General features: G+C 39.1%; 1 non-coding gene across 1 annotated transcript; it reads left to right on the forward strand.

Annotated features, from left to right (window-relative positions):
• Positions 1-21617: 21617 nt before the first annotated feature.
• trnad-guc (transfer RNA aspartic acid (anticodon GUC)) lies at positions 21618-21689 on the forward strand. The gene has a single exon. It is a non-coding gene; the product is annotated as a tRNA-Asp (tRNA).
• Positions 21690-26132: the final 4443 nt, after the last annotated feature.

The following is a 26132-nucleotide window of genomic DNA, read 5'->3' on the forward strand; positions in this document are numbered from 1 at the left end:
TAAGCATTACATTCATTCATAATTAATTAATTTACTCATTTAAGGCTAATGGGTTGCCAGGTTGGCATACAGCAGTGACAGACAGGTAAGGAATAATTGATGACGGGGCATTGACACGAAGCAGAGTTGCTGTTACTCCTCGATTGTGCATTATTTTCATAGAATTCAACGGACCGAAGTCAATCAACCGACGACAAACTGGCCCATGCACGCAGATATCCATGCCTTCCCGCGTCTGTGTATTTAACTGCAACGCGCACATCACGCAGCCTTTAACCCAGAAGTGTCAGCATGCAGTTGAGGTGGACTATGAAAAAATGACAAAACCAGTGGTCGAACGCTATGAACATAATAGTCGCTATGATGTACCCGTATGCCGCATGTTTTGAATCTTAATGTGAAGATGCTTAAATAAATATGTTCATAAAGCATTAATGTATACATTTACTTATAAAGCTTGTTGCAGTGTATGAGTATAGTTGTTTAGTTAACTGTGTTGTACATGCAGCTGGCTTTCAAAAATAGTAATGCGCCCCAGTAGAGCTTTGGGTCTAGAGCTGCCCCTGGTCTGTGCGTCTATCAAAAGAGATCGACAGCAGTGTCTCTACTAATAGTGAAACTAAGTTCATTTTCTTCAAGACCACTTTGTGTGTGATAGCTGTAGTCTTTAAGTTGTTCTGCGTATGCTAACGTGTGTGTAACTGTATGTGTGTGCGTCTGTGAGGGAGAGAGTATGGGAGAAATAACGTATGTGCTTTCCTTACATAATAAAACATAATTTTTTTGGCAAAAATCATCATTTTATCCTATTGTTTACGGTGTTTGTATTTTTGGTTATTTTGCTGTTTTAGGCTGTAAGGACCTTTGAAATAACTGAAATCGTGTGGCGAAGTGATATAGACATGTAATGCGGTTAAGTGTTGCCTGGAACTACGTTCGCCGTGTGTTTCTCTGAAAATAATGCACACCTCCAGAACGTCCGTCTGCCCCGGAGTATAAACACATAAACGCCTTATTCAACCAGCCGCCATTTTGAATCGAAACGAGGCTGTGAGGGATAGCAGTCCAGCAGCGTCCACTGTGGCGTATTGTTGCGTACCGGGATGTCAATCGCATAACCGTAAAATAATACGTCATTTCACAATTTTTAAAGGGCCATAGAATGCATTGAAACAATATTTTAAATTGTTCTCTGATATCTACATAGAAGGTAAATGGCATAGGAAAGGGCAAATTCTCCAGAAATGGTTTCACAGCTTCATTTACAACCCTAGGATTTGTCCCTAGAATCAAATGCTCTGTTATTGCCTTATTTGGAATATTCGTGAATATTAATGAGGTCTGCTCTGATTGGCTGTTTCACAGAGCTGCTCATCTCAGTAGCTGGCACATAAAGGAAATATTTATTTAACTATGGAGCTTTAATATGCGGTTTGTTGAATCTGCCATTTTGAATCCACGACATTTTACTCTGTCTATTGTGATGCATGTGCTCTGTGTAACGTTATACTGCAGCCACACAAGCACTTACCACACAAGATTAGATGCTGTCAGCGGTGAATATGATCTATAAATCATTCACCATCATCAGTGCATTAATCTAAAAAGTGAAATCTTACTGCAATGTAACAGGCTAGCGCTAGCATTAAGCTAACCATGTCCCTTCAGTGGCTGGCCTTATTTTACTGATGTACTGACGTTAATGATGATTGGGCGATGTAAATTTTGGGGGCGTAACTATTAACGATCGGGACTATTGCGCAATAGTCAGTGTTATGTTGGAATTGACCTATTTTTCGGTGGTCTTTTGCAAACACCAGATTTATATAAGAAGGAGGAAATGGTGGTGTTTGAGACTCATGGTATATCATGTCCATGTACTGAACTGTTATTATTCAACTATGCCAAGGTAAACACAGTTTTCCATTATATGGCACCTTTAACAGGACAACAAGCTCCAGAAAACATGGATTGTTTGACGGGACATATGTGACCCTGGACCACAAAACCAGTCATAAGGTAATAACTGAGATGTATACATCATATGGAAGCTCAATAAATAAGCTTTCTATTGATATATGGTTTGTTAGGATAGGACAATATTTGGCCGCAACACAACTATTTGAAAATCTGGAATCTGAGGGTGCAAAAAAATTTAAATACTGAGAAAAAGTTGTCCAAATTAAGTTCTTAACAATGCATATTACTAATCAAAAATTACATTTGATATATTTATAGTATGAATTTTACAAAAATCTTCATGGAACATGATCTTTACTTAATTTCCTAATGATTTTGGCATAAAAGAAAAATCAATAATTTTGACCCATACAATGTATTTTTGACTATAGCTACAAATATACCTCAGCGACTTAAGGTTTTGTGGTCCAGGGTCACATATGACCTAACTTTCAGGTAACAATATTGCATTTATTTAGGAAAATGACTGTGGAAACTAGCCTGTTGGCTCGCTGTCCTCTAAACGCTTCTGATATCTGAATATCATTTTGCGATTTGCGATTACGGCAAACCAATAAATAAATGTTATCTTTTGATCTCTTTGCATAAAATAAAAAACTATCTATCTACTATCTAATATAAAAACTTTCTACCCACTGTTTTTTGTATGACTTAACACGTCTGAAAAGGCTTACGTCCTTTCTTTGTCCTGTGGAAATTTGTGAAATGATATATTCTCTATTTTTATGACTAAACCATCTACATCTCGGTACGCAACAATACGCCACAGTGAACGCTGCTGGACTGCTGTCCCTCACAGCCTCGTTTTCGATTCAAAATGGCAGTGGGCTGAATAAGGCGTATAACAGTGTCCTGTGTGGAAAGATGTTTCCCCAGCTGACGGTTATCCATTCACCTGCGCAAGTGAACAGCAAGGTGAGCGTCGGCAGCTCAATGAGGTGCGCTGGAGTGACGTTTGACGCCCCTCTTCGACTGACTGGCTAGAAGAGGAGCTGTCAATCTGGAACTAATGAACCAATGATGACGCTTGAGCCCGCCCTGATTTACATGAAACTCCAACCGCAACATTTAGAAAAGCAGGCGCAGAACGTGGAAACAAAAGCAAAGTCAAAAACAGAAAGCACAAAAACAGAAATATAACCAAGGAGAATGTTTTTGTATGATTTTGTGTCTAAAGTTTTGATTTACGCATATTATTTTTAGATCCGTGACCATTGTTTGCTATTCTGAAAACAATACTTTAATTTTAAAATTTTGTGCAATACATTTTACTAGTTTTTAAATATAAGTTTCACTCTTATTATTTTAATATCCATGACTTGCAATACTTTTGGCAGAAATTTGACCACATACATACTGAAAATTCTTGGACCACGATGACAGTTGACAAGGCATTTTGGGACTGTCCAGGTGCTAGCAAGGCTTTCCAGCTCCAAAAGACAATAAGGCATGGATGGCTGGCCATTCACATCAGCTGAAGGAAGATAGAGCAAAATCTGTGGCTTAAACCATGAATGGAGAAGGATTTCATCCAATCCACCGGCTTGGGTCTTGCTGCAGGAGATGTTGAATCAGATCAGCAGCAATCTGTGCAAAATGATGAGGGACAGAGGACCTGAGGTTATCTTTGAAATAAGCTAAAGATTTGACTGTTCTAGACTCTCCACCTTTGTCTTCGCGTATACATTTGTAAAGTTTATTGGTTTGGCTTCTGGTCTCATCTGCGTCTAGATATGTTTTTTGCTACTTTGCTACTTGATATTGCAAATTGGTGTGTCTTAACGTATTATTTTAATGTATTATCTTAACACACTAGGTTTAAGTGCAAACAGTGCATGGTTAGAATTTATTTATTTTTTTTAATTAGTTTCCCACTTTACAATTGGTCTTTTTTGTAGTAAAGAATGCCATCTTACCGTCTGACAATTCAGGCTCAAACCATTTATTTCCAGCAGGTCCTTCTTTTTGGGAAAGTGTCCGCACAACAATACGAACAGGACCACTCCCAGAGACCATACAGTAGCAGGTTTCCCATGAGAGACCAAGAGGTGTAGGATGAGCAGGCTAGAGAAAAGATCATTTTTAGGATTGTTAGATGAAAGCGTTATACAGTTTACATCCTCATTTCAGAATCTGTCAAATGTTATTTTATCAAAACAAGACGGACCATACATAATGTGTGTTATTCTTCATTTAGCACAGACCTCAATAAGATATTTTACATAAAAGATGTTTGCATATAGTTCCTGAGAAACTGGTTGAATTTATAAAAAATGACGCTGTTCAAAAGTTTACATCCCTTTGATTCTCATCCCTTGTTTGTCCTTGTTGTTTAAATACAAAGAATTTGTGGGACCTGAAGGATTTTTCTGAAGAACAGCACACAGTTGAACAGGACAAAAAAGACTCAAAACAATCACTAAACAACAAAAGCTGTGGATCATTCCAGTAGCAACATGGTATTCAGAAACAAGTGTATGTAAACTTTCAAACAAGGTCATTTTTGTAAATTCAACTGTCTTGTGGACTATATGTAAACCTTTGTTATGTGAAATCTCTTATTCACGTTTAGTGCTTAATAGATACGATTCCTCTTATTTTGGTAAAATCATTAACATTTTGCCGATTCTGAGAGGGAGATTTGAACTTTTGACATCAACTGTAGTAAATATAGATTCAGTTCAGTCTTCGACATACTGTTATGAAAAAGGTAGCCTACTTACAGTGTTGATTCACTCCATGTTCTTCATCTTCTTGACAAATTTTATTGCCACCTGTTCAAAAACAAAAAAGTGGTTCAAATTTCCATTTAAACATGTGGACATGTGATCCAACAGGACTTGAAATGCACAGGACGATACCTCAAGGCCGTTCTCCAAGCGCTTCCCTCGCCAAGCATTCGGCTGACTTTATATCGAGTCAATATGTTCTGCTGATTGGAACGAGGATCCTGAAGACCATGGTCTGCTACAGCACAGTTAATGTCCCGCACAAGACTTTGGTCTAAAAAATTGAACAAATTTGGCTGGTGGTAATAACTGCCTGCTTGGTTTCATCTGCGTTTAAAATTAGGAATAAAAATCAGTTTCCAGCCTCAATTCTCAATGTGGATTTCAGCTTTTGGTAATTCATTACACATCATACTAATTTCTAATAAAGTCCTTATTAATGGTAACTCATATTTACTGTGTGCTGTAGAGATCTTGATGCTCAGAGTTGAAGAGTTGATTGATTCACCATCAGCGCTTCTCTCGTCTTCTGGTGCCATAGTTTGGTCCTGCACTTGCTGAGCCTGACCTGCGCTGCCTTTCGTCTCAAAACTACTCTTCCTGCTCTTTTTCTCCTGACTATCATTTCCCTCACTAACACTGGTGGACTGCACAAAAAACAGAAATCATCCACATACATAATACTTAGAGAAGATTTGGCTTTTTCAGATTTCTTTCAATGTCACATGTATACAAGCAAGAGCACAAAAATATGTAAACATCTTAAAAATGTGAATATATCTTCATATCTACAGTTGAGGTCAAAAGTTTACATACACCTTAGAGAATCTGCAAAATGCTCATTATTTTAGCAATATAAGACGGATCGTACAAAATGCATATTTAGTACTGAGCTGAATAAGATATTTCACATTAAATATGTTTACATATATTACACAAGAGAAAATAATAGTTTAAATGCTCACTGATGCTCCAGAGAGAAACATTATACTTTAAGAGTCAGGGGTGAAAACTTTTGACAGAATGACAATGTGTACATTTTTATTTTTATTTTGCCTATATACAGTGTATATTAATTTAGTACTGACTTTCAAAAGCAGAAAAAACAGAAGATGGGTGTTTCCTATAAGACAAAATAAGTTAAATTAACTCTGATCTTCAAATTCAAAAGTTTTAATGCATTGTTTTTCCTTCTGGAGCATCACTGAGAGTTTGAACCTTGTAATAGTTGCATATGACTGAAAAGATGGATCTCAAAATCATACAGTCATTGTTGGAAAGGGTTCAAATACACAAAATTGCTGAAAAACCACAGAATTTGTGGAACAGAGGGTATTTGAACTGTTCAGGACAAACAATGGACTCATGAACAACTATCACTAAACAAAAAACACAGCTGTGGATCTTTCAGGTCACAACACAACATTAAAACAATGAGTATTGTATTGTATATAGTATTGTAAATGTATTAGTAAAATAAGTAGATAAATACAGTAAGGAAAATAATAACAATACCTTAAATCCATCCTCCAAGCGTCTCCTTTCACAGCCAACGCTGTATCTTCCTCTCAGAGCACTTTACTGGCTTCATTCCTCAAAATGTAGTCTTTAAAACAGATAATTGTAGTTGACATAAAATATCAAGAGCTGACAGTAGTTTATGAAACTGTCTGGTTATGGCAGTAAACGCACCTTCAGCCATCATGTCCACTTGAACTAAAGCTGGACTGGACTTTGGACTAAAAGTAGCCTTGTCCTTCTCCAAACTCTTCCTCCTCATCCTCCTCTCAAGCATTAACGGCTGACGGTTATTCATCGCCGCGTCGTGCTGAATTTTGGGAGGGTAATAATCGATGTTCACTTGAATAAGTCGCTGTGAATGTGTAAAAGTGCTGAATGATCAATCAAACACTATGCAGGATGTGAGCGCGAACTCAAGTAATGCAAAGTTAGCTCTGCTCGCGACTGGAGAATGTTGTGATACAGTTATAACGTCATCGCCATAGCAACGGCTAGTTGCGTACTTTAAAAAAATATATGATAATAAATGTTTATGCATTTGTTATATAATTATTTAATAATAATTAAGCAAACAGCTAATTATATATAATATAATTATCAAATCACTATTATTCAATACTTATTAAATTAAATTGTTTAATTTATGTTTAATTTATGCAGTTATTATTTACAATAAATAAATGACTAATAAACGATTAATAGCAAAAAATCGCATCCAAAATAAGTTTTTGTTCACATGCCGTGTAGATTTATTATGTAAAGGCCTATATAAATACTCTTATAGTTATTTTAAAAAATATTTACATGTGACCAACCTAAAAAACAACTTTTTTTTTCATCCAAAACACTAAAATTGTGGCTGTATAGGTGCAACTTTTCTGCTTTCTTTTTCATCCAAAACTTAATCTTATCTGATCTTCCTTACTTTTATGCATTACTGATACAAATACGTTGTGAATGATTCTGTAATGATATTAAGTAGAGAATAATAACTCTGTTTTAGCTTGTTAGAACTAAATGTGTCTAATGGCCAGTTGAGTGTGTTGACTGAAAAAACTAGCCTTAACATGAGACAAATTGAAGGACTGACTGAAAGCTTAAAGCATGTGAATGATTATGATAATCTCACTTCGGAAGAGGATATGAGCAAAGATTGTTCACCACTTCCAGAACAAGCCCCTTTCAAAGATTTGGTGGCATCTATCTGAGTCCTCAAACATGCTTATATTGGAGGAACTCTTTGCAAAGATGCCTTTTTGTCCTCACATGGCACTTGTTTTTGAATGCATTACTCATTTCATTTATTGATTTATCTGACTTATTTCATAACTCAAAGTTCTCTTTCATAATCTTGTGTTGTGTTGTGTATATTGGGTCAGCTTTATGCACAGATGTCCCATTTGCTTAATCGACCACCAGTTGATTTAGATTTTTTGGAATTTGCCTGTTCCCAGGAGATTTTTTAAGTGCACTCTCAAGCCAGGAGGACTCTTTTCCACATGCTGTTTTGGATGGACTCTGAGAGGTTGTACAAGTGATTGGTGAGATCAACCAAAATCAACAGTATTCACACAACACTCTGGACTTTGAATCTGGCAATCTTGGGAGACCCAGAATTGTTATATCAGAGGTTCGTATTGAGGAACTGATAGCCATGTCTCCATCAGTAACCTTTGTTGCAAAATTACTGGGAGTGAGCACAAGGACCATACGCCAGACACTGGGCTGAAAATGACCGCACACTTTAATCTTTATTTTTATTCTCAAAGTTTTTGTATCAAAGGTTTTAAGTATATAGTTTAGCATTAGTTCAATGGTTTAAGCAGATTATATAATATTCAATATTTCAATGAAAATGCCAAACCTATTCATTTATTCTTTTTTTTTTCTCTTGTTTACACTAATTTGAAATTCTGTATGCACAGATTAGAGTCAACTTAACGGTATAAAACTTGTATAAATATTACTTATAAATGTATAGAAATATGTACAAATTAAATATATATACATTGTTTGTGTGTGTGTGCATTAAGAGTACCATTGCGGCGACAGAACGATGCTGAGCCAAAAGAAAAGAAAGATGTCTTCTGGCGCACAGTGGGTAAAACGAACCAATCAGATAAGGGTGCAGTCTGAAAACTTAAAGGAACCGTATGTAAGAAATTTATGTCAGTTAATCATAAAATGGCCCTGACATGTCACTAGACATTAAGAAATCATGTTCATTTCAAATACTTATATCACTGACAACAGTGGTCCGGCCAGGATATTGTCATTTAAAAGTGAGAGTTGCAGCCCTCAACTGATGTTATTGTTGTCATTTTGTGTTTTGGTCTGAGGCTCCACCCTCCAGCTATCTACCAATCACGAAGTCAGTAGAGTTTCTTGATCCGGGTTGCCAGCTCTGTTAGAGCTGCAGCTAGCTATACGAACATGTCGGATAAAACACGTATAACGTTACGAAACCTAAAAGACCTCGTTATGAATCCGAAATACGTCGTGACAAAGTCCGAAATAAAAATAGGATTTGTATAGGATATGCCTTTGAAAGATGGAGACGGCTGGAAACGGAGAAGAATTTGAAGGTAGACGCCATCGTTGGTAATTTTCTCCTGAACAGGTAAGATTCATCTATGTTTGGCTAACTTTGCTTCCGTACACAGTGGATTTTCCACAGTCAGCCGTGCTAAATGCGTTCATAAAAAGCTTTATATCGCACCACTAGCAGGGTATGAAAACAAGCTATGTTCCGAATGAAATGTGGTATTACAGTACATCTTTAGGAAATATTTGGCTAATTGCCATCTGTACATTTTTGTGATACAAAATTACTTCGCAAAACATCTCTTGTGAAGCATAAACATAATTAACAGAAGAAAAAAAATTCTGTGTAGGACTCGTCACTTGCCATTGAAGCTCCTTGAAGCAGCCTACTCCTGCAGCTTAGCTGGCAACCTCGAGTCAGGGGGGAGCGGGAGGGGATACACCGTTCTACAGTATTTTGAAAGTGATTGTAGTACCAGTTTTGGCCACAATCCTACATACGGTTCCTTTAATTTGATTGGCTAGGAGATGAAGGTAATCCCCCAGAGCTTTGTTATATGGAGCAGTTTGGTAGATTGTGGTCTAATAAGTTTGTCTAAGTACACAAGTTACACCATAATTTAAATGCAGCATAATGCAGCATGATTATTAGCATTATTAGCATATTAGTTGTTTATTAGTACTTATACAGCATTTATTCTGCATGACCATAATCCTACCCAATACCTACATAACAACTACCTTACTATTAATAAGCAGCAAATTAGGAGTTTATTGAGGGAAAAGTCATGGTTAATGGTTTGTTACAAGCGAGAATTGGACTTTAAAACAAAGTGTGACCAACTAAGACAGAATACAGATTGGTTCCCTATCTGAGGTGAAAATTAGGTCCATGGTTTCCAGGCTGCCTAGCAGCGTGAATAAAATCGTGCTGCGTGCAAGGCAGCATGGGGAAACCCAGGCTAATATACACTTTTATCTTATAATAAGTTTCATAAAATAATAATGTTCATAATCATTTAAAAGGCAAACATTTCTTTGTATGCTGAAGACATGATGTATGCTGAAGATATGATCTCATGTTGATTTATAAGTTAACCTTGTTAATTATTATTATTATTATTATTATTTAAACACTTGCTTTTGAAGGTACCTGTGTATATATAACTGTTTAGCATGCAGAGGTTTATTAAAGTTTTATTGTTGAAACAACAACTGACCTAATTTCAGACAAATTTCACCGTTGAAGGCCGGTTATGTGCCGGCTGGGACAGGTCGTATTAATCCTTTAAGTCATCATCTAATATACTTGGATAGTCATAATTACATAAAATAAAATGATTTTATAAACATCTTAGACAATGTTAAAATAATATATTGAAAATATGTAACAAATTTGTAAATTAATTTTGTGTATTATAAAAATAAATATTGTGTATAAAATAAATTAATAATCTAAATAACTATAAAAATAAATTAAAACCATTAATATAACTTTGAATAAATATTATAAACATACTATGATAAATATAAATATTTACAAATATATGTATGTGTGTGTGTATACAAGCTAAAAAAGGTTAGGAGAAAAACGTACATGGTACAACAGTAATACCCATTCTCTAAAAAAAGAAACTCGTAATCTTGAGCGTAAATGGAGAAAAACTAACTTAGACGTTTTTAAAATTGCATGGAAAAACAGTATGTCCAGCTATAGACGGGCTTTAAAAGCTGCTAGAGCCGAGTATATCCACCAACTCATAGAAAAAAACCAAAACAATCCAAGGTTTTTATTTGGCATAGTGTCTAGATTAACAAATAACCAAACGCAGCCTGACCTAAATATTCCTGCAGTTTAATAGTAATGTCTTTATAAATTTCTATACTGATAAAATAGACAACATTAGAAATACAATAACTAATATAGATACTACAGCAACTGATACTTCAACATTAGTCATTACACCCGAAGAAAAACTGCAGTGCTTTACAACTATAGAACAGAAAGAATTAAATAAACTTATCACCACATCTAAACCAACAACATGCCTATTAGATCCTGTACCCACTAAACTACTAAAAGAGTTGTTACCTGTAGCAGAAGTACCGCTTCTTAATATTGTTAACTCATCGTTATCTTTAGGTCATGTCCCAAAACCATTCAAACTAGCGGTTATTAAACCTCTTATTAAGAAACCACAGCTAGACCCTAGTGAACTGGCAAATTACAGACCCATTTCTAATCTTCCATTTATGTCTAAAATTCTAGAAAAAGTTGTGTCTGCTCAATTGTGCTCCTTCTTGCAAAATAATAATATCTCTGAAGAATTTCAGTCAGGTTTCAGGCCCCATCATAGCACAGAAACTGCACTTGTAAAAATCACAAATGACTTGCTACTTGCGTCAGATCAAGGCTGCGTCTCATTGCTAGTTTTACTTGATCTTAGTGCTGCGTTCGACACTATAGATCATGACATACTCATAGATCGATTACAAAACTATACAGGTATACAAGGGCAGGCAGATCATACCCCACCCAGCAAAAACTCGTCGAAATGACGTCGAAAAGACGACAAAGCCAGACGTCTAAACAACGTAAAAATTTGGTTGAAAAGTGAAAGACTAAACGACGTCTTTTTCAGCACGTAGAAAAGACGTCTATAAAATGACGTCCAAATTACGTCTAAATGTGGTTGTAAAGTGAAAGTTAAAAAGACGTCTTTTCCAGGCCTAATTTCAACCGTGAATTCATGATTACATTGTTACATTAATAATTACAGTCAAAATAAGACAATTCACAAGTACCAAAACATTTATTGACATATAGTATTTAATACATCACCTAAAAAAAAAAAAAAATCTACTGATCACAAGCCTGCATTTAATCAAACACATTGTAAAAAACTGTAATATTATGAAATATAAGTATAAATATTTGTTTTCTATATAAATTCATTTGTAAAAGGTAATTTATTCCTGTGAAATACATTTTCAGCATCATTACTCCAGTCTTCAGGGAAATATGATCGTTCAGATATCATTTTAATATCCTAATTTGCTGCTCAAGAAACATTTCTGATTATTATCAATGTGAACTTTCAAAAGAGCAGTATTTATTTTAAACAGAATTTTCAAAACAATAATCTTTGATTAAATAGAACAATTGCCAATTATAACCACACTGTCATTAATTACTTACCCTCATGTTGCTCCAAACCCATAAGACCCTTTTGTGCAGAAGGCAAATTAATACATTTTTAACAGATGCCTTGTGTACACAAAAAACAGCAACAATAAAATTAAGTCTTCATTCACAAATAATGTATCTCCAAAACATTTTCACAAAAGCACCATGAGATGGCCAGCTCTCAGGACAACACAACATTGATGCATCATGGTGCTCTTGTAAAAGTGTTATTTTTTTTAATAAAAATGCAATGTTTTTTGTGCAGACAAAACATTCACATCACTTAGTTTATAAAATTGAGGTTAAACAACTGTAGTAACATGGATTACTTTAATAATGTCCTTACTACCTTCCTGGGGCTTCAAAATGGTAGTTGCATAAACTGTGAAATGGAGGGACATCAATTTATCAGATTTCTTCTCAGATCTACATTTATGTTTCAAAGATGAATGAAAGTCTTACAGGTTTGGAACAACATGAAGGTGTGATACATTTTTGTTTAACTAATACATTATTAGGTAAATCAGATCTCTCAGGAGCTCAAGTAGATCTCTGCCTAATCTCTGATCTTCTGGTTCTTCTGTTCCTTTCACAAACCCAATCCTGGATCACTGAGCCAAGACAGAAGTTTCCACTTTAAATGCTTCAGCTGGGCCGCTTTTTCTTCAGCATCTAAAGTGAGAAAGAAAACAATATCCAAAATGTAAATGTAAACATAAATAACCAAAATGTCTAAAATGTAAAGTACAGACTTGACTTTTCCCTACTGTTAGGGCATTTTCACCTCAAACAGTTTTAATAAAGTTCAAGCAGTTTTAAGTCAATCTTATTTAAGTATATGTGAGGCTCACTCCTGCTTAAAGGTTTAGTTCACCCCAAAATTTAAATTCTGTCATTAATTATCTACAAATGAAATTAATATTTTGGTTTTAATCCAAGAGCTTTCTGATCCTCATAGATAAATTGATGAATAAAGTTATTTTTGTTTACTTTGCGCACAGAAGTATTCTCGCAGCTTCATATAATTATGATTGAACCACTTATACCACATTGACTTGTTTTGACTATGTTTTTGGTTCCTTTCTGGGCATTGAAAAATGCATATCCACTATCCAGTAAATATGGGAGGATCAGAAAGCTCTTGGATTAAACCCAAATTATCTTCATTTGTGTTCTGAAAATAAACAAAGGTCTTATGGGTTTGGAACAACATTAGGGTGAGTAATTAATGACAGCATTTTCATTTTTTGGTGAACTAACCTTTTAGGATCACCTGAAATCCCTCAACAGTTCTTCAGAAAAATTAGCATGTAGCACCAATATTGATTCTTCATGGTCTGATTCCGAAAGCCTTTTTAATATATTCATTTTACACCTTAAGCAAGGGACAAGAATGAATGATAATATGAGTACATGAACAAGATGCTTATTTTCTCTATTATAGGTACAGCCATTTAAATTAGAGGCCACCACTGCAAATTAAAATCTGAATAAATGACAAAATATATTATAAATAACAAAAAATAAACAACACAGTTCTTTCGTAGTCGTGTAGACAATAAATGCAGTCATAATCAAAGTAGGCTACCCTTTTAATATTCAAAGTGCAAACAGAGACCGAATCTTTCAAGCATGATACAGAGCTATCAATAGACAACTACACAACTTATTATACTCCACATACTAATAACAAATTCAATATTTTATGTAGCCTAATTTTCGCTCATTGGGGAGTCGCTCTCTAAACGTGGGGTATTAAAATGCGTGTGCGCGCTTTAATTTTGGTTTCGTTTTAACGATCAAGCGAACTCGGCGGTGCTGAGCGTGGATTCTACAATACAAAGGCTTACTTTAACAAAACCTTTTGAAAGAGGCAAAGGACACAAACTGGATTCTGAAAAGTGTGTCCCCAGGGAAAATTACACCCCTGCTTGAGTGCAACTCTGCTGCTGAGTTATCCTCTGATGCAAATGTATGCCGCTTTGTACAGTAGCCTATATTGAAACTGAGACGCCAGAATGTGTCAACTGTTTTATTATATTTAATAGGGCTGAGTAAAAAAATATTGATTCTCCGATTTTAATCGATCTTCAGTTTAACGCAACAATATCAATTCGGGAAATCCCCGAATCGATTCTTAATGCGCATGCTTCACGTAAGAGGATTTACAGTCTTTTTATTTTTTTACAGTAATGTGCATTTTGCAGTTTGCTTACATTGTGTACAATGGATGCACATATTTATGACTTCTTGTTACAGTGTTCATTCAAAATAAAAGTTTTTTTTAAATAAACAACTGTGTGCACCCTATTATTAATGTAGATGTGTATTTCAGTAATAAACTTAAGTAGGAGAGTTTCAGTTACCAGCATTTATATCAAAATATGGATGCCATGTCTGCAAAACTAACATTTTAAATGAAATATTGATAACTAATCGCTATCGAATCGAATCGAAACCATAACAATAAGAATCGAATCGAATTGCCAAATTGGTCACAATACCCAGCCCTAATATTTGACGTGTTGCCAGTCTTGAACGCAATAAACTTTTTGCAAATATTGCATCGCACGCTGTTGCCGTCAATATTAACATAATTTAGCAATACTTTTGATCACTTAAACATTGTTTGCGTTAAATGTAGTGTACATTACAGCCTCACATTTGACAAGCTCTGGGCGAGTGGGCGTAACCGCAGTAAACTATTGATTTTCAAGGCAGCCTCACCGCAGCTAATCACCAGCATTTGATCCGTACACGTTTTCTAGCTCACTGACGTTGACAAGATTATACCCTTGGATATCGAAATTTGGTACTGAACGAAAATTATTTTTTTTATACTTGATTCGGTCGGTGCTTAAAAAGTATCGAACTCGATACCCAGCCCTAAGCTTGGGTATAGAGAATGGGAACCTACGTCACTGTTCATTGCATTCTGAGTAAAATTACTATTTATGTTAATATTTTTTACATAGACTAATAATTGAGGTGACTTTGTTTCCTCATGCACAGACAAATCCAAATGACATCCTGCGGCTCGTGACAATACATTAATGTCCTAAGACACGAAACGATCGTTTTTTGCGAGAAACTGGACAGTATTTATATCATTTTTCAGCTTTGATATTCAAGTCTAAAGTTAGCATTACGGTTGAGATGCTAACGGACTTTTTCAATCGACACTAAACCATTTCTTTAAAGTAAATATTCAACGGAAGCGTGTCATTTGCATCAAATAAAGTGTCAGGAACACTTTAATGTACTATTTGTGTAATTTTAGAGACCAAACTTACCTGAAATTAGTGAAAACAACGGAGAGAGACGGTTTCTCCTGCTTGACTGTTGAGTTTCCTCTCCGTTTCCATGGTAACTCCCTCCGTTCCGGTTCAAATGTTACGTGATTGTTCAGAGCACGCGCTCATTACAGCACGTAAAATCACCCAGAATTCACGTTAATATAATATAATATAATATAGCTTTAGAAATGGTAAACGTGGTGTAGAAATAACATTGAAAATAACGTGGATTAAATGAATGTTTTTTCGTACACATATGTACACATGTATGATGAACAGTTTTTAAGTTTATGTTTTTTTTTTTTTTTAAATATGTTTTCAAAATATATTTCAATTTATTTAACACTGCTTTAAATATATGTGAAGATATTACATGTATGGGTGTAATTAATGCGAATTTATTAGGCTATATAAGGGCTGTGGCTTATCTAATGATATTTTTACTACTGTGATGTATAATGTTTTTATTTATGCACATAGTCATTTTAATGTAGTGATTTTTAAAAAAATGTTCAGAAATAGCTGTACTAATGCACAGCACAAGCATTTTCAACGAGATATAACCCACTAGAGGGCACTTATTGCTCGATTTCTGCCATAAATCCAAATATACAGTATGTTATATTGTTTGCGAATGTAGATGCTTAATAACAAATAATTTAAGTGCAGGTTTTGCAGTGACACAGAACTTAAAATGATTTCTACAATAGGCTATTTCTATACTTGCTTCATTTATGTGGCTATAACAGAGGTATGATGTCCGAAATAAACGTGCTCATGCTAAATTTGGCGTGAATTAGACGGAACAAACAAAGCCCAGTTTTCAATGTCAATTTTTTGACTATATTTGGATCAAATCCGATGGCCCAAACAAATCCCAATTTTAAACGTCGATTTTTGGGCCAAATTTGGACTAAATTTAGACGGACCAAGCAACGACCAATTTTCAACGTCGATTTTTGGGCTAAAAGAAGTCCATGACGGGCCGACTTGATTTAGCCCAAAAAACGACGTCTAAATGACGTCTGGTGCTGGGTGGGTTGTTTCGGGGTTCTGGCTCGGTTTTGTGTACACAAACACAGAAGGCACAAAATCAGGACTTCTAGAGTCCAATGACGCCTCACCTGCAAATAAAACACACACATGTTTGTTTACTAGCCAAATATACCGCCAGTTTATCAAACTTTACCTGCATTTGAATATTATTCTACATCGTACAATCACTAATGTAAACGAGGATTACTAGAGTCCAATAATGCTTCATCTGCAAATAACACACACACAGTTTGTTTACTAGCCAAATCCAAAACCAGCTTATGAAACTAACGTTAGCTGTATGTGGTCATCAAACTTCAGCTGCGTTGATAAACTACACCGTAGGTTACAGACAATCAATAATGTAAACCATGCTTTCCATTAAACTCAAGAGTACATAGATAAACTTACCTGATATAAAGTGGGCGCTGCACACGCGAGCATTTTTTATTGTGTTCTCGCTCCAATCAACACGTTTAATCGCCTGCAGCCACAGGCTCCGCCGGTTCTTCTGAAACGGCCGTGATCCTGTCGGAATCCTATAAAACTTAAGCCCCTTGGTGGAATATCTATTAGTGCAACCGTAAACACAACAACCAGACATTTTGATGCTGGGAAACCGTTTTGATAAACTTTTCGTTGCTAACACGTTAGAGCCAGTGGGGAACAACACCACTTCCATTGCCAAAATGCGCACGCAACTATTTGATCACGTGGGCTGTAAAAGGGTCTATAGAGAAGAGATTAATGAAACACATTAATAAAGTCATCTCAACTGTGCTGTCACACAATTTCACATAAACACAAGTTTAACAGAAATGATAGCATCTGTACACTTCCATAAGTAATACATAAATAGAACAAAAAATATCAAACTTACACTGGGAATTTCCACTATCACCCGACACGAGGTTTATGCAGATTAGCCCCAATCCAACCTCATCTAAGAATTACAAGTCAACATTACGCACAAATGTGTCACGAATTCTCATGAACATCAAAGAAAAGTTTAGCAGTAATATTTACCCAGATAGATAGTCTTATTTCAGAATTAATCTCCCCGATGCTGACACGATTACCTGGCACTCGGCTGCGTCATAGAATTATCACCAAAAAATGGCTGTTCTGGTCACCTGCACGCCTACAGGAATTTTCCGCGAGCAGAGAAAGAGGATCTCTTAAAGGGTCCACGAACCATTTCGTAACCTGATGCCAAAACCTAGTTTACAAACCAGGCCACACTAAAATGCTTTTTTTTTCCTTTTTTTATAGAAATAATGGAGTGTTCAGAAAGAACTAAAATGAGGAAAATATCAGCAAAAGTGGAGGAACATTTGCGTCTCCTTGAAAGGGAGTCTATGATTGATGATTTGTTGACACATAATTCTGAAAAGGAATACCCAGTGGATGATTTGTTAAAGCATACTGAAAGTGAAGATTCCACGGACACTTTCTACGATGCTTGTGATCAGAACTGTTTTGAAAATTCATCAAATGGTTTAGAAGATGAACATTTCTGATTCTTTTTATGATTTTAACATTTACTCATTTGATGATTTGGATTCTGAAAACTGGGTGCCAGGTGATATGCCTGGTTGTGATAGTGACTTTGATTTGCATGGAGATGAATATTCTGACTTGGAAGATGATAATGATGATGATTCGCGTGGGCTTGCAGAGTGGGCTGCAGAATTCAACATACCACAAACAGCGCTGTCTGCACTTCTTAAAATCCTAAGGAGAAAGGGCCTTGATATCCCGATGGATGGCAGAACTCTTATGTCCACTGACAGATCTTGCAATGTGGTGAATGTGGCTGGGGGGTCCTACTACCACTTTGGAATCGAAAATGCTCTCACAGCTGAACTAACATCTTTAGGACATTTAGCAAATGTGACTGATACTCTTACACTTCGAATTAACATAGATGGATTGCCCTTATTCCGTAGCTCCAGTATGAGTCTGTGGCCTATTCTGGGTATGATTAAGGAAATTCCAGAGTGTAGTGTCTTTGTAATTGGAGTGTACTCGGGTGCGTCCAGACCCGCAAATGTGCAAGAGTATTTACAAGAATTCATTGTAGATATGAAAGCTGTTTCTCAGAGTGGTATTGTGTACAATGGTGTACATTTCAGGGTACCATTACCCGATGCTTTTATTTGTGATGCACCTGCTCGTGCCTTTCTTAAATGCTCCAAAGGCCATACAGGCTATTATGGGTGTGAGAGGTGCACTCAAAAAGGCCAGTACATTAATGGGAAGGTGGCTTATCCTGAAATATCAGCAGGGCTCAGGACAGATGAGCAATTTGGTAGGCAAGGCTATCAACAGCACCAACTGTCAGCCTCCCCCCTAAATGATCTGGGTATAGGATTAGTTACCAGTTTTGTGTTAGATTATATGCACCTTGTGTGCTTGGGGGCAATGCGTAAGTTAATATTTCTTTGGTTGAAGGGACCGCTGAAATGCAGGCAATCTATGAAGTTTTTTGTTGCAATGTCAGCAAATAGGGTTTCTATCAGGCAATATTTACCTAGCAATTTTGCAAGGAAACCTTGTTTGAATTCAGCACATGGAAAGCTACAGAGCTTCGGCAATTTTTGCTTTACACTGGCCCTGTTGTTCTCCTCAATAATATACCCAGTAGAATGTACAGAAACTTTTTACTTCTATCGGTATCTATGAGAATTCTTCTGAGTCCTACCTTATGTTCTCCTGACAATTGTGACTATGCTGAGGAGATTTTGAAACTCTTTGTAACAGATTTTGCTGCAATTTATGGCACTGAATTTGTCAGCTATAACATGCATTCATTGATCCATCTAGCTCAAGATGCACGAAAATTCGGCCCGTTAGATAGTGTTTCAGCTTTTCCCTTTGAGACATTTTTAGGTAAACTGAAAAAACTTGTCCGCCGGCCTCAAAACCCTGTCCAACAACTCGTCAGGCGGATCCATGAGAAGCAGAAAGTGGCAAGCCAAAAGACCACATCAGTTTTCAGCCCACTTAAACAGCTCCACTTTTCTGGACCATTGATTAAATCAATTGCAACATGGGAACAATACAGGCGTTACAATGATGGACAGACACTGATCTCCTCCTCTCGGGGGGATGACTGTTTTTCTGTAGGGGGAAGGATTCTTATTGTGCGGAACATCTTGTCACATTCTGGAACTGTTAAAGTCCTGTGTAATTTCTTTGAAACTGCCAAATCCTTTTTCACCTATCCAATGGACTTGTCACGTCTTGGAATTCTGTTTGTTTTTAATTTATCTGAAGACTTGCAGCTGTTACCTGTGGAGGAGTTAAAAACAAAAATGGTGTTATTGCCACTCAAGACTGGATATGTGGCATTGCCACTCCTGCACTAGTGTGCAATTTTTATTTATTTTTTTTATTGTTTGTTTTAATTTTTTGTTTGTATTTGTTTTTCTTTAAGCATGTTACCTTTCGCGATAGTTGACTTTATAAATAGTGGAGGATTGGCAGTTATACCGACCAAATGGTTTACCGGGCCTGAGGAGGATGAATGCTACTGGCCACCAGCAAGGATGAACATGGCAAAGGCAGTCATAGAGCAACAGGACCCTCACACTGACTGGGCGACATTCAAGTTGACTGTCAAGAGAAAAGTTGGTAAGGTGTCCATTTGTATGAGTTTATCTGACATAAGTACACTGTTGATTTGGTTTAAATTACCTCTGAATGAAACTAATTGCCACTCATTTGTCTGTCTTCCAAAGCAATTGAGCAATATACTGTAGATACATTTACTTTGTATTGCCTTTGTTCCCCCTCAGGTTGCAGCTGTGACTGACATAGGGGGGGGGGGGCAACTGTTGACGAGGCCACAAAAAGGATGATGACCTTCCTCCTAGACCATGCCCTATCCAGGCAGTATAACTTTCTGGGCCGAAATGGGAAGAGAGTTCAAGGCCTTAAAACTGTATGAAGTAATATATGGTAGGTGTGCATGTGGATAATGTTTTAAGTTGTACCGATAATAGAAAGGTGTCACCCTAATGCAGAGGTCTTTAATCCTCCTCCTGGAGGGTCACTGTCCTGCAAAGTTTAGTTTAATTAAATATTGTGTTTAGATTGTGAATGGAGCAGTTGTTGTCCTGGCTGAGCAGTGTGTTCGCACATGTCTCTCAGTTGCTTCGCTTGTGTGTTCAAGAGAATGTGTATATTTCTAATAATCTTAATTTATATAGCTCTTTTCTTAACATCGTTTTCTTTACAGTCCTGGCCGAGAGTTGTGTTGGCACATATGAAATAAGTGACTATTATATTTGTTTCTTGAAGGAGGCTTAAAGAAAAATGCCATGACCAGCCAAATCACCCGTAAAGATGCCGAGAAGGCGGTCTCCAAGTGGCTCATTGGTGCTAGGGACCGGGGTGGGGGGGGGGGGGGTAATAGACAGGCCTGACAGGCTACCCCTCAACAAGGACTTCAGACTTCAGGCTCATTTGAGGTGGAAATAAACTAATTCTGTCTGTCAGTGAGGGAACACTGTACAAAAGCATGTTGTCATAATATTACTTAAATAAAAACATAATTAATTGTATTACTGGTCTCTTTATTGTAGCTTGTTTAACCCAAGGTTTTCAGGTCTGTGGGACCCGTTTTCAATGTTTGCTAAAAGAAAAAAAGTTATGCTATTTATTTCTTCTAACTCAAACTCATTGGCCGTGGCTCATTTTCTGCGAAGAACATAAAAAACAACTTATTTTCAATGACTGCACATGGTACACCCTCCTACACATAACCATTACATATGAGGTGTTTGGGTCTACTGGACCCAAGTGTAATAATTGTAGGTGCTATGAAACTTAACTGTGTCCTCCTCCTAACTGGACCTGCTGTGTGTGTCTTGATTGTGTGCGCAAATGTTGTCTTTCTGCACCTGCTATTCCCACACAAAGTTACAAAATTGTTACAAGCACTTTCACCTGTTCTGATTAAGTTCTAAGAAATGAGCACCAATTATGATAAAAATCTTTTTTTTTCTTTATGTGAATTTCCTTGTTTTCTCACACACACAAAAAAATTATCATGATCACAATTGTGATCTCACAGGGGTAAATGGCAAATAAGAACCATAAATTATGTGTATTCCATTGGTAATATTGAGCTAAAGTAAACATCTGTTAAGTATTTCTACATAAATTGTTATGGTTGTATTGATTTAAAAGCCTAATAATATGGTGGGTCCACCAGACCCGGGAATTTTGGCTGTGTAACAAAAATATTAACATCGTACAATTGTTAAAGAACTGTATGGGCTGACTGTAAAATAAGCCCCAAAAGCCCCACTATACAGCTCCTCGTTAGTATAGTGGACAGTATCTCCGCCTGTCACGCGGAAGACCGGGGTTCGATTCCCCGACGGGGAGACCTAGCTTCTGGGGCAGCCGTGGCCTAATGGTTAGGGAGTCGGACTTGTAACCGAAAGGTTGCAGGTTCGATTCCCAGGTCCGGCAGGGATTGTAGGTGGGGGGAGTGAATGTACAGCACTCTCTCCACCCTCAATACCACGACTGAGGTGAGTCCCTTGAGCAAGGCACCGATCCCCCAACTGCTCCCCGGGCGCCGCAGCCATGGCTGCCCACTGCTCCGGGTGTGTGTTCACGGTGTGTGTGTGTTCACTACTGTGTGTGTGCACTTGGATGGGTTAAATGCAGAGCACAAATTCCTAGTATGGGTCACCATACTTGGCCTCACTTCACCTCCTTTCCTTCCTTTCCTTAAAAATGAATTTGTTAGCTCATAATAATAATGGTTACCCATATGGGTAAAATAGCAGGGACCCATAATCAGCCCATATGGGGCCCAGTTAGTGTGGGTCCCATATGGGAGAAACCTGGGTTGCCCATGTGGGTTTTAGCTAGGGCCCATGTGAAGTCCACCCTCAGCCCATCTGGGCTTGCCCACATGGGGCCACCATGGAACCCCCGGACAAAATTAACTGGGCCCCATCTGGCCCAGATGGGGCCCACTCACCAGCCCATATCCATCCCTTATGGGCCCCACATGGGTGTGTTGAAAACAATACCTTAAAATGGTATTTTTAAACCGGTGAACCCCTGTAAACTTTTCAGTCCAAGAATTAAGTAAACGAATGCATTCAAATAGTAAGGTAAAATGGCTCTACAGAGAAAACCGACCGATTTCATCAGAGAGAGCTTTTTCTCTTTTTTTTCTATTTAAAATACAGCAAAGCAACATCACACGTTTTCACCATCACGACTGTTCAAAGTTCAATAAACAAGTACTATAATATTAAGTAACTTATACATTTTAGATGCAGTATTGCAGACAGTTTTTGCTCTATTTCAGCAGCAAAAATTATTTCATAGAAAGACATCAAAACCACAGCGCATCTCACAGCAACCAGCCTATTCATTGCTGAGTAATTCATTGTTTTGAATAACTGGTGTGACAGGGGAAGAACCACTCGACAAGGCAGGCTTTACTGTGACAAGGCCCCGGAGGGTGGATTTATGTACAATGAAAATAATGTGAGTGAAAGACGGTGAGTAGTGCTGGCATGGTCGGTGCTTTCAGTGCTCAATGAGCTTTGCCACAAAGAGAGCCTGCAGTATACACGAGATGCACGTCCACCCTGCGATTCGTAACCAGAAAAGGATCATGGCGAGCAGGAAAAGAGGCAGTTCTGCATTGACGCAGACAGAGGAGGAGGCAGGAACTCAAGCAGCCTTGGCAGACACCCGAGGAGAGGCATCAGGGGAAAGAGCCCCTCCTAAACGTCCTAGACGTAACACAGCGAGAGTACGCGGGGAACCGTCGGAGCCCCCAGTGAGTCCGTCAAATCCTCCGGGCCAACCCGACTTGCCAGAGGGCGGCCTCTTGGTTGTACTCCAAAGGAAAGCCCAACAAATGGTGAACGAGGTGGAGGAGGGCGGCACGGAATACCATCACGCCCTCGCAGCGTGGTTGGAAGGCTGCGACCGGCTACCTGCGCTGGTCAAGGCGGCAACGCAAAGGATGCTCCAGGGGCTTGACCCTGGAGGGAGAATGGACCGGGCTCCGGTAAGTGTGAGGGCACCCCGGAGACCAAAGAAATGGCAGAGGCGTCGGCGTAAATTTCTCGTCAAAAGCCGTGCTTACCATAACTGCCAATTTCTTCTTAAGAAGGACCCGGCCCGCCTTGCTAAAGAAATATTGGACGGGAGGAAAAATGAAAGATGTCCAATACCTAAAGAAACTGTGTATGAATTTTATAAAAGCAAGTGGGAAATACCATCTCCCTTTAGCGCGCTGGGTCGATTTACAACTGGCGAAAAGGCGAATAATAACCATCTTTCCGGGCCCATCTCCACTGACGAGATCCGACATAGCCTCAACCAGAGCCAAGATGCGGTGATGGATATTGGAAACTGGAGGCCGATAACCATCGGCTCGATGATCCTAAGACTCTTCACCAGGGTGATCAATAAGCGGCTGACCGATGCCTGTCCCTTACACCCTAGACAAAGGGGGTTCCGTTCTAGCCCCGGGTGCTCGGAAAATCTTGAGGTACTGCAGGGCCTCATCCAGCACTGCAAAGAAGAGCGCAGCCCACTTGCGGTGGTATTTGTCGACTTTGCACAGGCGTTTGATACCGTCTCCCATGAACATATCCTATCTGCTCTGAGGCAGATCAAAGTGGACCCCCACATGGTAGATCTCATCCAGGGGATCTACACGAACAGTTGCACCAGTGTCGAGGTCGGAGGTGGGACCACCCCCGATATTAATGTGAGAGTTGGTGTTAAGCAAGGGGATCCCATGTCCCCCCTGCTTTTCAACCTGGCCTTGGATCCCCTCATCCATGGCCTCGAACGACTCGGTAAGGGGTACACCGTGGTGGGTCAGACAGTGACATCTTTGGCGTTCGCAGACGATTTGGTACTGATTGGAGGGTCTTGGAATGACATGGCGTACAACTTGGGGCTTCTTGAAGAATTCTGTCAGAACACCGGCTTAAGGGTTCAAGCAAAGAAGTGTCACGGCTTCCTGGTCAGGCCATGCAGCGGCTCTTACACAATTAACAATTGCCCCCCATGGGTTCTGGGGGGCAACGCCCTGCAGCTCACGAGTATCGACGAAACAATTAAGTATTTGGGCGTGAGCATCAATCCTTGGGGTGGGATTGCCAGGCCTGACCTTACAGTGTCTCTGACCAAATGGTGCAAGAACATCAAGAAAGCCCCCCTGAAACCCTCCCAAAGGGTGACCCTTCTAAACCAATACGCCATCCCACGGCTATATTACCAAGCTGACCTCTGTGGGGTCAGCGACGGTGTACTCCAATGCCTGGACGGGAAGATCAGGAGGGCGGTGAAGGAGTGGCTGCATCTGCCGCTGTCCACCTGTGACGGGCTACTTTATGCAAGGAACCGGGACGGTGGCCTGGGGATCTGTAAGCTCGCTCGACACATCCCGTCAATGCAGGTAAGGCGAATCATACGCCCTGCCTCTGCATCGGACCCATTGGTGCGCAACCTGATGCGAAGTCCCCGTGTAGAATCCAAGTTCAAAAGGGTGTGGATTAGGGCCGGAGGTACGGAAGCAAATTTACCATCGCTCGGTAGGATGGTTTTGGCGGCAAACGAGAGCGACACCGGCCCGATGACCACTGGATACCCTAGCCCATGTGACTGGAGGTTGGAGGAATTCCTGAGGTGGACGGGGCTGCCAACCCAGGGCGTGGGGATAGCCGGCTTTCGAGGTTCCAGGGTAAGCAATGCATGGTTGGGAAAACCAAGGGGTTTCAAAGAGAGGCACTACATTGCTGCCCTACAGTTGCGCGCTGGTGTGTACCCTACCCAAGAGTTTCGGCATAGAGGGAGAAACAAAGCAATGGCAACCTGTAGGCGGTGTCCCCAAGAGTTTGGAATCCACCTCGCACATCCTTGGCCGATGCCCTGCTGTTCAGAAGGCCAGAATTGAGCGGCATAACAAGTTATGCAAACTTATCGAGGAGGAGGCGAGGGGCCTTGGTTGGACGGTGCACACGGAATGGAAGTTCTGGACCCCTCGGGGGGAAGAAAGACTACTAGACCTGGCGCTGGTCCGGGGGTCTCTCGCCCTGGCCTTGGACGTCACAGTCCGCTATGAATTTGCCCCAGACACCTTATCCCGGGCGGGAAAGGAAAAAGTGGACTACTATGGGCCTCATAAGAATGTGATCGCACGGGGCTTGAAAGTACAGGAGGTACGGGTCTATGGGTTCCCCCTGGGGGCCCGTGGCTTGTGGCCTTCAGAAAATGACAAGGTATTGGCTGAAATCGGACTCAATAAGGCCAGGGTGAAGACCTTCTCGAGGCTGCTGAGCCGGAGAGCCATTCTCTACTCGGTGGACATCTTGAGGGTATTTTACTCAGCCTTAAGGTGATGGCTTTCAAATTGTAGGACGATAAGGGTGAACAAGCGGGTTGTGATGGTTCTCCAGAACTCCATCCTCCAGTTGGAGGGCCTAAGTATGGCGCCGGCGCCCGTTGGGGCTCCTGGCCCGCTCCTGCCGGCGGCAAGTAGGGCTCGCTGCAGCCTGCGGTGGACATCCAACCCCGCCCACATCCATGTGTGACGTCAGACACCACGCCCACGTCAATGCGTCATCGTATGACTCCCCTCCCCATCGGTAGCCTTAAAGCGGTGCATTTCAAAATACTTCACGAAATTTATCCATGTAAAGTAGCTCTTTCTAAATTCATGGACATTGATCATACCCGCAGTTTTTGTAACACATGAGGAAGACTTGTGTCATTTGTTTTATAATTGTGAATTGTCTCTTAGTTTTTGGTCTGATGTTAGCACCTTTCTATTTCTGCAAA

This window comes from Garra rufa, chromosome 23 (assembly GCF_049309525.1).
Source record: "Garra rufa chromosome 23, GarRuf1.0, whole genome shotgun sequence".
Taxonomy (NCBI): domain Eukaryota; kingdom Metazoa; phylum Chordata; class Actinopteri; order Cypriniformes; family Cyprinidae; genus Garra; species Garra rufa.